This window comes from Mytilus trossulus, chromosome 2 (genome assembly GCF_036588685.1).
Source record: "Mytilus trossulus isolate FHL-02 chromosome 2, PNRI_Mtr1.1.1.hap1, whole genome shotgun sequence".
NCBI lineage: Eukaryota > Metazoa > Mollusca > Bivalvia > Mytilida > Mytilidae > Mytilus > Mytilus trossulus.
The window spans coordinates 14,360,170-14,373,080 of record NC_086374.1 but is presented as its reverse complement, the minus strand read 5'-3'; positions in this window follow the sequence as shown (position 1 = coordinate 14,373,080).

The window sequence follows — 12,911 nt, the reverse complement described above, 5'->3', positions numbered from 1 at the left end:
TTGTTATAGAATTGAAAAGTGAGTGAGATGACACAACTGTTTTGTTTTGATTTATATTATCGACAGTTCTTTTTGATAACCTGGCTCAAAGTTCTAGAATTGCCATATGTTTTAGGAATCACTCCTTACAGTAAGATATGACAGCATGTCTTATGTTTTTTTGGTATATATAGGTCTTTTACACCACTATTTATATACCTTTTTTAAATAATTATTAGGAATCATTTACAGAAATACGAAGGTGATCTCGATTTTTCGTATAGCATATTCTTGTTTATAAGTGCTACAGTTAAATGTTTATGTAAAATAAATTTCTAAGGGAAGTGCACAGTCGAAAATTCAAGTCATTAAAGGCGATTATTTTCGTTCATAAGAAATAATTCGATTGATAGCGTCGACAAAAAAAAACTAATTAAAAATATTCTGTTTCAGACAAAAAAAACGTACCCCTTTTTTTTTTTTTTTTTTTTAAAGTTTTATGGTTGCTCCCTTAACAATGAAAGTTACGTCAAATTATTTAAACTTGAAAATAAATTGCTTTATAAATAAGTCTATATAAGTTTAAGCGTTATAATTTCCTTTTTTTCTAATGAATATTTATTAGATTCCAAGTAAACATTGAATAATTATATAGTATTGCATAAAATTATCATGTTTTGCGTTTCTGACTATTACCCTGAAAGCTACATAGGCTTCAGGGCCCCTGTTTATTCAATAAGCAGATGCTTTCTTATCTTTAAAGTACACATAAACGTTGAAAGTCTTAATTTGACAGGTAAGGCTAGGTTCACACTGCCGATCAGATCAACTCCATTAAGCCCGATCAAGACAGATAAGGTGATCAGGAGACTAATCTGACTCAATCGACAAGAATTTTCGAGGTTGTCTACCTTGGTCGTCATCAATCTGATTTTCTACCCGAGAATTTTGACATGTGAAAAACATTTGAGTAGGATCAAGAAGCCAGTCACTCGACAAGAGATCAGGTAATCTTCGAGTAGTGGTCGAATTTATCGGGAAAGGATCGTGTAGGGATCGAGTTTGGTCAGAATGCAAATATTTTACCGATCAATACTCGATCATCTCGACTAATATCCGATCATTTTCCGATCAACGCCGACCTGTTTGATATGTTTTCAAGATTCAATTCAAGATTCAAGATTCAAAGTTTTATTTAGAGTCGATATTCAATAAACTACATAACACAAGCTCTAGTGAGCTTTTCAAATCGACTTATTTGTTGTCCAGATAAACTCGACCTATGTCTATTCGCTTCCAGATCACTGCAACTTCTATCTTTATATTTTTTATTCCAGACAAACCTGACCAATACCCGATCTCTACTCGACCACGTTCGACACTCTTCGATCTCTATATCTAGCTACCCGGCCATACACGAGGACACATGACTGCTACGCAATTTTCTTAAATTGTGTGCAGATCTGACTGTCATAAATTTGCTTCCGAAAAAATAAACTGGCACTGTTAATTTTTAACTGTACAACAATTCCTCCATGTACAGGTACTTGTCTGTACTTTTGCAAGAATGGGTAAAATTTTGAAATAGAGGCAAAAATACCTTGAAGGATAAATCAAATAAAAGGTTGAAAACAAACCGACACAGCCATGACGAAAAACGAAAACCGACAAGAAGACATAAAGCAGTCCACATAACACAACAACTAAACATAATTAAAACTTAGCAAAATGAAACCCAAGAAAAGCTGGGATGATGTCAGGTGTTCCGGAAGGGGAGCAGATTCTGACTTTTGGACCCTAAGGATTTTTCAAATATGAACGTAATTGTGCACAGCGGATGACTAGTTTAGCCTTCAAACCTGGTTTATAAGAATGTCAAGATTATTTTTTACCTGTTTTATGGGCTATTTACTGCTTGACTGTCCGTATTTTTCGTATGTCCAGAAATGTGGTTAGTAAAAACATAAGAAGATTTAGTTACATTGCCAATGGTAAAACTGTCCACAGGACACCAACTGACACAGAAAGTAACAACTATATGTCGCCTTAATCTTTGAACCATCTGCTCTGTACTTGGTTGATGAATAAACTATGAAATTTATTTATACACTCAAGGATTTGTCCTTCAAGATTCAAGATTGTATTGTCCTTGGTATAACTATAGTCACCACGTGAAGCCAGCATTTAAGCAAAACACAATCACAGCTTGTTTTCATATAGTCACCACGTGAAGACAGCATTTTAAAATAACACAATCACAGCTTATTATTAAAATACTAATATTTAAGTTGATTATTTTTAAAATATTTACTAAACGTATTGTTCCATGTTTTTTTATGCTAAAAAAAAAAGGTCATAATAAAAGTGAATAGAAAAGTGCCTTGAAAACATATCTAAGAATGACAATCTCAATTAAAAAAAAATATCCTGTCATTTTTTGTCCTGTGGACAGCGGATGACTTAGGATTTTTCAAATATGAACGTAATTGTGCACAGCGGATGACTAGTTTAGCCTTCAAACCTGGTTTATAAGAATGTGAAGATTATTTTTTACTTGTTTTGTGGGCTATTTTCTGCTTGACTGTCCGTTTTTTCCTTTATGTCCAGAAATGTTGGTAGTACAATATAAGATGATGTCGATAAATTGTCAATGGAAAACTATCAACAGAACACAAAATGACACAGAAAGTAACAACTATACTATAGGTCACCGTACGGTCAAATGTTTACAAATACTTTTTGACGCAATTCTAAACACAAATGAGACAAAACACAAACGATTTTTTTCTGATTTTTTTTAATTATTATGGGGGGCTAGGATGAAAAATTCTGTCCTGCGTTTTCATTTTTCACTCTATCCGGTCCTGATTTTTTTTTAAAGTTTATCCTGACTTTTTTTACATAAATTGTCATCCTTACTTTTTTTTTGCAAGTGTCTCATCCTGACTTTTTTTTACTCAAAACTCCTGTCCTGCCTATTTTTTTCAAATTTCATCTTAGCCCCCCCCCCCCCCCCCCCTAAAAAATCAAATGGTAGCTCCCTAATCTAGTGACAAATCTCATTTTGTGGTGTCATTTTCAAGAAAAGAGAAGTACTACTCCAATAGTATATCAGCTTCCACTATATGGAAGTTTTTATAACCATTGGAGTTCTCGTGTTTGAACACTGCAAGTCTCTCATAATGCAGCTAGATTTCTTGGCGCTCGTTGTTGTCTACGCATAACCATTCGTCTTCAACGTCCTCTTCAACAGGTCAGGACCACTACCTTATATGGAAATGCATAAATTAGCATACTTATGTTCTCGCACATGTTATTGTTTATTTTACATGTGACGCAATTTATTTTTACCTAGGTTTTTGACCAATCCAATAAATGAGTCACAATGCATGATGGACTACTACGTGTTTACAATCAACCAAGAACACGTGTTATTTACTGAAATACAACACAATTTTTCGTGCAATGCGGGATTCACAATCTCGCTTAGTTTTTCATTTTGGCTATCCTCATTTATAGTTCTTGATATAAAGTATTACTTCCATGCTCAGTTTAACGAAGAGTTGTTTCTATGCGAAGAAAAAAGGGTTTGAGCTACCCGATGTATAGCCATTAAAACACGTTTGATGATGGCACAGAGATGTCATGTATTTGTCAACCAGACAGCAACGAAACAACAGCGAAGAAACACAATTACCTATGGGACAAACTTACTAGTGTAAAATTAGCCGTCGATAACAGCCGGTGCTGATATTCACGAGTACAGCAATGTTCGTATAGATAATTAAAGGCAAATGTGGGATCCTTGAATTTTGTGTTCGTAAAAAAGGCGAAGAAGTATTTACATGTACATGGCAGTGTTAACAATATCTATAAGTATTTTTTTTTGTCACATTTCAGTATACTAGTATGGGACTTCCAAACTGTTCCCTTTGTTTTGAAGATAGTGAAGTCAGCAACTTTAATTTCAGTTTGTTCGTTTTTTAACGACTCGGACATTTGCCAAACTGAATAAAATCATTTCAGCTGATTTCTTATACCTGTAAAGTAAAACTTTGGTTGGCTTGCTTGTTTTGTTTGTATAGTTGTTTATACAAGCTTTGAAAATAAGATTGACATCTTTAAACAGTATATATATATAGGCATAGTTTAACTTGTATATTTTATATTTTGTACAATATACAAACAAAGCAAGCACGCTAACCAAAGTTTTGCTCTACATGCATTAGGAAATAAGCTGTAATGATTTAATCCATATGTATGTGCGACAAGGTGGAAAATTTGATATGTTTTGTGAAAATTGCAGCGTTGGATCTATAATTAAAAAGATGTGGTATGATTTCCAATGAGACATCTGTCCACAAAGGGACCAAAATGACACAGAAATTAACATTTATAGACCACCGTGTGGCCTTCAACAATGAGCAAAGCCCATACCGCATAGTCAGCTAAAATGGCCCCGATATGACAATGTAAAACAATTCAAACGAGAAAACAAACGGCCTTAAAGGGGCACTAGCTGTCAAATTCATGGTCACCAATTTGACTCAAATTCTCATATTTGATTAATAACAATGTAAAACATTTATCCAATCTATCAAACGTTTAAAATAAACAGTTTACAGAGCATGGGGTAGATGATATGTAGGTTCGTTTCATGTGTATTTAAATCCAGACGCCATCTAATTAACTATCGATTTGACCTCAGATGACCATATAAGCGATGTAAACACAAATAAAGATATGAATAGGTTAAACCAGCACGTGCAATTGGATTTGTATAGGTCTGTTTGATTTGAATTCATAGATTAAAAATATAAGTTTCTCATTGTTTTTAACCGTATAAGAATGATTTATGTGGATCGAATTAGTAATCAAATGATTTACCGTAGTTTCACTTTCATTGTTGACATTTTTATTCTTTAAATAACCAGTTCACGTACAATGCATGCGTTGTCAGTCTCTAGCTAGGGGGTTAAATTAAGTTCACATGAATACCGGTTAGAATGATGATGACGTTTTTACTTGCAAGTGAATCAGTCAAAAATTATGTATAATCGCTTATTTCAACAAAATTAAAGCAAATTGATTGCTAAAAGCAAATTATTATTTCATTATTCCAATTTAATTTATGATTAATCTAAAAAAAAATATACTTTATTTTTTTATATATATCGTAGCTAGTGCTCCTTTAATTATATATAAAAAAAATAAACGAAAAACAAATATGTAACACATAAACTATGAGTGGCCGTTCATGTCATTTGCGTGATTATATACGCGTATATGATTTTATACGTGTATATATACGCGTAAATTACCTACATTTACGCGTATATTGTGGTTTTCAACGCGTATATTGTGGTTTTATACGCGTATATTGTGGTTTTATACGCGTATATTGTTAAAATAAACAAGTTTATACTTTAATCCAATTTATTGAGCATATACAAGTTAATTTACGCGTTAATATACGCGTTAATTGCATAAATATACGCGTTAATAAATGCGTATGAAATCATTATATACGCGTTAATTAACACTCGTTTGTCTTTTTGTTTAAGCCAATGAAAACTGCGTTCTTAAACTAGTTTGTATATCACAATTGATCAGAATTGTAATGAAATGCGGTTCCTTCGACCAACATACATCTTTCTTTTTTTATATACGTTTTAAATCTCAAAACTTTACACCTGTTTTTTTTAACATTTCATTTATATGAAAGTTTGTTGCCTATAATTTATTAAAATAATAACTAACAGTGTTTCGGGATTTTTTGCTTGTACTTTTAAAGCATGGGTCCCTTTTCAAAAGTCTCCCAACTATATGTCCTTGATTTTGCAAGGTATTTTCTTTTTATCGTTTTGGTACGTTGATATGCTATGAGAGGCACCTGGGTGATTTCACTACATTGTTTGTTTTTTTGCAGATTGATCCAATGTTTTCTTATAACCTTACTAAGGTTTTTTACCATTGGATTATATTTAGTAATGAGAGTGAGTGGAACATTCTTTGTCCTATCGGCCTTTAATAAGGTTGTTTTTCAGCTTGTGATTTTTGTTTTATTTCTACAGTATCCTCTTTTAACTAATTTATCTTGTAAGTTAGTTGGTTTATTCCTTGAATGCCAACATCCTTTGATCTACCGACAATTCACCTTCAAAATTAAAAAGCGCAAACGTCCCGTGCCGAAAATTATGTTGGCATTCACACAAATTCTACAATTACACGACTTTTGACTTTTTTCAATATTACTGATTAAATTTCTCGAAACTTTGTATCTCCTGTTAGATTACTATTTTGTTTATTTCAGTTTGTTCAGGATATTTTTCTTGGTTATACAATTACACCATCTTTTTTTTTATTGTAAGTGACTCGCTCGCAAAGTAACATTGTTTAGTTGTTTGTCATGTTCCCAACTCATCTGAATTCTTGTTACCATATTTCATGAATTTTCTTGAAACTTTTGTAGAGTTTCCAGTTTAGAAGTTTTCAAACTATTTAATTTTGATTAATTTTTGTACAAATGAAATCTTCATATATTTTATATTAACTAATAAAATATTTGAATTGATATGGAACTAAACAAATCTTTTGTATTCTTAATTTATTTTCAAATAATTGTATTAAACTAACCTCCAGATTTTTAATATTTCGTATGTTAATAACATATTCATTACAAACATATTTTTTGATAAAAAGTGATAAAACGTTTTCATTTTTTTTATTTCTTTAAAGTTCATAATAATTTTACCCATAAAATCTACTATTTTTTTCTTATGAGAAAGTGATAAAAGATTGCATTTCCAGGTCCATTTCCATAAAGTTCATTAATTATTTTAACAGTTAAATACTTATAAAAACACCTATTGTTATTATATAAACATCTATTGAAACATTTTTGTTGGCATTCAAGGAATAGGTAACCTATAAAATGTTGGCATTCGAGGAAGACACCGAGACAACTATCAACAAATGACACAAACATTAACAACTAGAGGTCACCGTACGGCCTTCAACAATGAGCAAAGCCCATACCGCATGACTTGGCACAGGCACATATACATAAATTATGTGGCGGGTTTAAACATGTTAGCGGGATCCCAACCCTTCACCTAACCTGGGACAGTGGTATAACAGTACAACATAAGAACGAACTATAATAATATGTATTGCTCTAAAAGGTTTGTCTCTACAGTATTTCTCTGGACAATGGGGTGAGTTCAATGCCACACTCATTTCTGAAGCCGAGAGTCACTAAGGTTTATAATTTGGGTGAGTTCAATGCCACACTCATATCAAAAGCTGAGAGTCACTAAGGTTTATAATTATATATAGTGTTCACATGTTCGAGGTATCAAGATGGACATTTTCAGTTTAAACATTAAACAGGAGAATAATTTAAAAGTGTGTAATATTTGATGACCACACTTTTAGTTTATTATCAGATGATACGTTCTGAAAAATTGAGACCAAGTCGTGTACGTGTACCCCAAATAGAAATAAACCTTGCAAAGCAATTATAACAACTGAAATGGAATGCAGTTTATGAAAAAACGGACTATATTTTATCAATATGGTATGCACTGCAGAGCAGAAATCCAGACATGAATACATCAATGATACAAACTATAATTATCAAGTCTTTTTTTTTTTTAATATACTGGCATATGTTTTATACTATTTACCTGTATTTACCTGTAATATTGGCGCAATTGAAAGGTTTTATTTTGGCGCAAATGAAATATTGTTTGTGGCGCAAATGAAAGATTTTTTTGGCGCAAATGAAATGCCAATTAGCGCAAAAGCAAAGCACCGCTTAATATGTCATACTAGAACTAGACACATCAAATGTGTATTTAAGTAGAGGGTTAATTGTTTTCGCTATGTAAAACAATTTTTTAACCTGTTTTACTGTACCCGTGAAGACCATAAAACCGTCATCTCTGTATTGACAGTGTAATTTGATGTTTTTTTCTCCATTGAAACTTATCTAAAATGTTTATTAATAGTTCAAAGTTACAGACAATTTAACCATAAAATATTTAATCTGGATTGCAATCAAATATTTGACACAGAATATGTTTCTAATACAGCATAACTGAAGTCAAAGAACTTATAATTGTATGATTTGAATTTATATTTATTTTTTTGCTATTATGCAATACACCAAGAAGTTGAGAATTGACCCCCTAAAGAAATTAAAAATATTAAACTTCTTGTTTTGCTTTTGTGCATTTACACTATGCTGTTGAGAATGCCCCCCCCCCCAATTTAAAAAAACAAAAAACAAAATTTAGTCTTCCCCCTTTTTTGTCCCTAATTCCTCAATAGTTTTATCCATAACCCTGAAAGCCAATCTTTTTTTATAATTATTTTAAATTTCATATTGCAAAATGAATTTGATTTAAAAAAAAAAAATCTGTATAAGTATGTTACATTTGTATATGTTGTTGCTTGTTGACGTATGCTTCATATTAAATACAACAAAATAATGAGAGAAACACATTATCATAAAAGTTTGCACAAAAGAAAAAGCTTTTCTTTTCTCTCAAGTAGTGTTACATTTAAGAGTTTATTTAAGAATAATTTAATATTCATCTGAAATAATTGTGGTCTCGGACTATTGCATTTTGCATCTGAGATTTCGTCTAAACCACGAACACTTAACCTTGTATACTGATCAATTAAATGAGGTCATTGTCAAATGAAAACTGTTTCCCTAATTTTGGGAGCACACCATATTATTTTGGTCCCCACATAATAATATATTGTGCGCACATCATATTTAAGTTGTGCGCACAATATATTATTTTGTGCGCACAATATATTTTAGTTGTGCGCACAATATATTATTTTATGCGCACAATATATTTTAGTTGTGCAAACAATATATTATTTTGTGCAAACAATATATTATTTTGTGCAAACAATATATTATTTTGTGTGCACAATATATTTTTTTTCTTTGCATGTCCCTAGCGGGGCTCCGTAGAAACACAATTTTGCTAGTATCAAGACTTCTATTTTACAATTTTCTCTGTTTAGATGTTTTTTTTTAATAATTCCATTTTTACTACAACACAATTTTACAAATACTTCATTTTCGTTTCTGAATTTTCAAAGAGTTATATTAAATGCTTAAATAAACTGACTGTATTTTACCTTTTATTAATTAATAATTGTTATAACAACACCTATTGTATTATCAAATGTTGGCATAGGTTGAAGACATGGATGTCAAGTTGGTTACTTATTCCTTATTCCTTATTCATTACTTATTCCCTATTCCTTATTCGTTACTTATTCCCTATTCCTTATTCACTATTCCCTATTCGTTACCTATTCATTACTTATTTACAATCGATTTATTTCAAGGTGCAACATATAATACCCCCCGTATTAAAAGCGAATAAGGAACGAATAAGTAACAGGTTATTAACCGAGCACGCTGGAGCGGGTACATACGCGCTTATAGGGTTATATTATCTCTAAGAACACATTGTTACCACCAGAGACATGAACACAATTGAAAATCCTTTTCTTAAAGGTGCAATGTATAACAAACGTTTTATATTTGAATAAGTAACGAATAAGTATCAGGGTATAAACCGAGCGCTGGAACGGATACATACGCGCTAATAGGGTTATTTCATCTCTAAGAACACATTATAACCACCGGAGACATAAAAAAATTGAAAAACGATTTATTTCAAGGTGCAACGTATACCACGCGTGTTAAAAGCGAATAAGGAACGAATAAGTAAAAGGGTATCAGTCGAGCGCTGGAACGGGTACATACGCGCTAATAGGGTTATTTCATCTCTAAGACAGCATAGTTACCACCAGAGACATGCACATAATTCAAAATCGATTTATTTCAAGGTGCAGCAAATACCCCCCGTATTAAAAGCGAATAAGGAACGAATAAGTAACAGGTTATTAACCGAGCGCTGGAACAGGTACATACGCGCTAATACGGTTATGTTATCTCTAAGAACACATTGTTACCACCAGAGACATGGACACAATTGAAAATCTTTTTCTAAAAGTTGCAACGTATAACAAACGTATTATACGCGAATAAGTAACTTATAAGTAACAGGGTATAAACCGAGCGCTGGAACGGGTACACACGCACTAATAGGGTTAATTCAGCTCTAAGAACACATTATAACCACCGGAGACATGAACAAATTGAAAAACGATTTATTTCAATGTGCAACGTATACCACGCGTTTTAAAACGAATAAGGAATAAGTAAAAGGGTATCAGTCAAGCGATGAAACGAGTACATATGTTCTATTAGGATTATTTCACCTCTAAGAACCGGCAGTAACCACCAGATACACGAAAATATTTCTTTTTAAAATTGGAACGTATAACAAACGTTTTTTATGCGAAAAAGGAACGAATAAGTAACAGGATAACAGTGTAGCGCTGAAACGGGTACATGGGCGGTAATAGTTTTTTTCCACTCTTAGAATACATAGGTACCACCAGAGACAAGAAAAAAAATCGAAAATCATTTTCTTAAAGGTGCAACGTATAACAAACGTATGAGACGCGAATAAGAAATGAATAAGTAACAGGGTAACAGTCGAGCGCTGAAACGGATACACACGCGCTTATAGGGTTAAATCACCCCTTAGAACCCAAATTTACCAATTGAAAATCGTTTTCTTTAAATGTGCAATGTATAACACACGTATTATACGCGAATAAGTAACATGGTATCAGTCGAGCGCTGAAACTGCTACATACGCTCTGATAGGGTTATATCACCTCTTAGAAACGAAATCTACCACTAGAAACAAAAAAACAATTTAAATCCTTTTTTTAAAAGGTGCAACGTATACCACGCGTTTTAAAAGCGATGACGAAACGAATAAGTATCAGGGTATAAACCGAGCGCTGGAACGGATACATACGCGCTAATAGGGTTATTTCATCTCTAAGAACACATTATAACCACCGGAGACATAAAAAAATTGAAAAACGATTTATTTCAAGGTGCAACGTATACCACGCGTGTTAAAAGCGAATAAGGAACGAATAAGTAAAAGGGTATCAGTCGAGCGCTGGAACGGGTACATACGCGCTAATAGGGTTATTTCATCTCTAAGACAGCATAGTTACCACCAGAGACATGCACATAATTCAAAATCGATTTATTTCAAGGTGCAGCAAATACCCCCCGTATTAAAAGCGAATAAGGAACGAATAAGTAACAGGTTATTAACCGAGCGCTGGAACAGGTACATACGCGCTAATACGGTTATGTTATCTCTAAGAACACATTGTTACCACCAGAGACATGGACACAATTGAAAATCCTTTTCTAAAAGTTGCAACGTATAACAAACGTATTATACGCGAATAAGTAACTTATAAGTAACAGGGTATAAACCGAGCGCTGGAACGGGTACACACGCGCTAATAGGGTTAATTCAGCTCTAAGAACACATTATAACCACCGGAGACATGAACAAATTGAAAAACGATTTATTTCAATGTGCAACGTATACCACGCGTTTTAAAACGAATAAGGAATAAGTAAAAGGGTATCAGTCAAGCGATGAAACGAGTACATATGTTCTATTAGGATTATTTCACCTCTAAGAACCGGCAGTAACCACCAGATACACGAAAATATTTCTTTTTAAAATTGGAACGTATAACAAACGTTTTTTATGCGAAAAAGGAACGAATAAGTAACAGGATAACAGTGTAGCGCTGAAACGGGTACATGGGCGGTATAAATTTAACAGATGCCGTTAAAACTTTTTTGTTGGGAATATTTAAAGTATATTCTTGGGTGTCAATTGATTCTAATGCATTGATAACTGTTTCTTCTAAGTTATCAATGTTCATATTTGTGTACATAGACGTTACATCATAGGCAATAAGAATACAATCCTTGATGTTAAATCACATATTAAAAAAACTGAAACGTATCAATATTTACCAATCACTAGTGCACATCCGAATACACAAATTCACAAGTATTACAGTTTGCAAGTTAATCTATCCGTCATATTAGAAATAGTAGTGACATCAAGGAGTTAGAAAGACATTTAACTAACTTACAAGATAAGTTTATATTGAAAGATGATACTGTAAAAATAAAACAGAGAATGTTATTAGAAACGTTAAAAATACTACAAGCAGAAAAACAACCTTATTAAAGGCCGATAGGACAATAAAATGTTCCACTCACTCTCGTTACTAAATATAATCCAATGGTACAAAAATGTAAGTAAGGTTATAAGAAAAAATTGAGCAATCTGCAAAAAGACAAACAATGTAGTGAAATCTTCACCCAGGTGCCTATCATAGTGTATAAACGTACCAAAACTATCAAAGAATACCTTGCTAAATCAAGGAAATAGTTGGGAGCCCATGCTTTAATAGAATAAGCAAATATTCCCGAAACACTGTTAGTTATTATTTTAATTATAGGCAACAAACTTTTAATAAATGAAATTTAAATAAAACGATGTAAAGTCTTGAGATTAATTACGTATGCTGGTCGAAGGAACCGCACTTCATTACAATTGTGATATACAAACTAGTTTAAGAACGCAGTTTTCATTGATTAAAACAAAAAGACAAACGAATGTTTATTAACGCGTATAGAATGATTGTATACGCGTATAATAACGCGTAGATTTATGCAATTAACGCGTATATAAACGCGTATATTAATGATTGCATACGCGTATATTAACGCGTATATGTATGGAATTAACGCGTATATTAACGCGTATATGATAAATAAATTCGATTTAAGTATAAACGTGTTTATTTTAACAATATACGCGTATAAAACCACAATATACGCGTTGAAAACCACAATATACGCGTAAATAAAGGTAATTTACGCGTAATAAAATCATATTCGCGTATATAATCACGCAAATGACATGAAC